At 38.7% G+C, this 2,500-nt stretch overlaps 1 long non-coding RNA gene across 1 annotated transcript in view; it reads right to left on the bottom strand.

Annotated features, from left to right (window-relative positions):
- Nucleotides 1–2,500, bottom strand: part of LOC125027563 — a 4,410-nt gene that overhangs the window by 1,670 nt on the left and 240 nt on the right. The window lies entirely within an intron of this gene.

Raw genomic sequence — 2,500 nt, 5'->3', positions numbered from 1 at the left:
ATAAAAAGGGTCGAGGTCAGTCTCAGGAAGTATCAAAGAGTTGAGTTAAATTATGGAATTATTTTATGGTTAAACATTTCTACATAAACAAAACCTTTTGTAGGAGTGGGCAGCAAGGTCAGGGTCCAAAGAAAAGTCAAGGATAGAGCAGGTGCCTGCCCGAGAATTCGTGAGCTGTAGAAAAGATTCCTAGCTATAATCGCAAACCCAAGGCGAAGCGAAGTACATGTGATATGTGCCTCCACGATTTGTGGTGATATGATAATTATACAGTTTTGTACTAGTATTAATGTTTTTATTACTCCTCACAATGCCGCTAAGGTTGCAGATATGTTAATGAACTCAAGAAATTGTTTAAGGGTTGTAAGATCATATTATGCAATGGGATGCTTTCGAGTCCCTATACTAAGTGCTAACTGGCCTGAAGGAAGTGATAATGTAGGTGCTGCTGCGAGTGAGAAAAACTATCATGGGGAATCCTGAGGGAAAATAATATAATATAGACCTTTCAACATGAAGTTTAAATTCGTATTAAGTTTAAAGCGATGATATGAATGAAAACATAAATGCAATACAGAGATTGGGAATATACCTAGCAAACATGATACATCTTAGGAGGGGCGCTTTCAACAATGCAGAACAAAAGAAGAAAGCAGAAGAGGATAACAGCAATGGAAGCAGGAAGAAAATAATAATAACACACAATATGTTGGCCATCAAGTGACACATAACCTCGACCTACATGTTCTAGAGGATGCCACCCGCTGTGTGCTAAGAACAATTAGAATCCTAATAACTCACAGCACCAAAGAGGCTTAAACTCACAAACACTAACTCGGTACTTGGGCCCCTTAACCCTCTTAAGCACAACAAACAAATTGTACTCAAGGAACAAACAAATAGATTTGCAGAACAGAAGAAAACAGAAATGGATATAACGGTGATGATCTGAGTGCGATCAAGACAGAGGAGAGAATTATTATTTGGATATGTAAAATAAAGTGTAAATGACAACGTACAACTAGAGAAGCTAAGAGCTCTACTATCGTACAGAAAAAGGAAATGTGGGTCAGTGTTAGAGGATGTTCAAGGAAACATCTTGCCAAAGATGAAAGACATCCTTAACTCATTCGCCCCGGATTTATGTTCTGTCCCCTGTAGTTTTTGGTGAATTTGGTTACCAACAGAGGGCTCCACATGTGCTCAGCCGACAAGGAGTCTATCAGTAGGCCGTAATTACCGATCCTGATTTCTCCATTCCTTGAATTGGCGGGAAAATGAATACCATTGCTATCGATACTGTTATTATTGTTATTGATGTTGTGATTATTAATTTGTCATTAAAATATTTTAGACAATGAAATGATACAAAAGACCCTTCCTTAAAGTGAAAGAAAAGAGTAAACAGGTGAGATAGGTAGTTTCTAATAACTGGCTATTTGGTGATTAAGAACTTGTAGAGCCATCTATGAGTAAGTACAATAAATAAACGTGTATTACAGTGGGCATGGCATGTATTCTTGCCACATTGGGCGAATGGATTAAGATGAATAGTATTTAGAGGAAATTCACATGACTATAGGCATATTATCAGATTTTGGAGCAAGACTTAAGCACATTATCTAGGGAGCTAAGGAAAACAGACTTAGAATATATTTTGCCCAGAGGTTTGACGGAAGTCTGGTCAGCAACTGAGACAAATATGAATTTCAGAAAAACGCGGGAGCCTATGATGACGTCACAGCAGGCGACTTGCTGATGCTACTAGTGTGTCTGCCGAAATATCGAAGAATCTACTAATGTTTTCTAGGACTGGCCTAAGTTTTCAGACAAAATTTGGCTAGGAGTGCAACACAGCAAACTTAGAGTGGATTCCTGTCTGTTTGGGCCAGAAATTCAGATGACTCAGCAGTGGACAGAGAGGCTACAGATTATTCTACCGTTCAGCCAGAAAGAGGAAATGTAGGAAAGAATGATAGAACGATAGGAATTAAGTGGTAAAGAGAGAAAGAGCATGAGAGGGAGAGAGAGAGAGAGAGAGAGAGAGAGAGAGAGAGAGAGAGAGAGAGAGAGAGAGAGAGAGAGAGAGAGAGAGAGAGAGGAAACGGATGAATGCATGAGTAGGGAAGAGATAGATGGATAGATATATAGACAGATAGATAGATAGATAGAGAAGAGAGAGAGAGAGAGAGAGAGAGAGAGAGAGAGAGAGAGAGAGAGAGAGAGAGAGAGAGAGAGAGGGAGAGGCTGTAAAAGAAAGACAGAGAATGCTGTAGGTAGTTGATTAAGAGAGGTAAGTCATCAAAACTTGTCACGTTTTCCCGAATTTGACACTTTTGGGACAGATGCCACCAAAGCTACTATTCGAGTGAGTTTTAGCAAAAAAAAAAAAAAAAAAAAAAAAAAAAACTATAACTTAACTCTATTACCTATATTTATATTATAATAACAACACACACACACACACACACACACACACACACACACACACACACACACA

The sequence above is a fragment of the Penaeus chinensis genome, chromosome 7 (genome assembly GCF_019202785.1).
Source record: "Penaeus chinensis breed Huanghai No. 1 chromosome 7, ASM1920278v2, whole genome shotgun sequence".
Taxonomy (NCBI): Eukaryota; Metazoa; Arthropoda; class Malacostraca; order Decapoda; family Penaeidae; genus Penaeus; species Penaeus chinensis.
The sequence above is the reverse complement of the archived record's forward strand: the minus strand, read 5'-3'. Positions and strand labels throughout refer to the sequence as shown.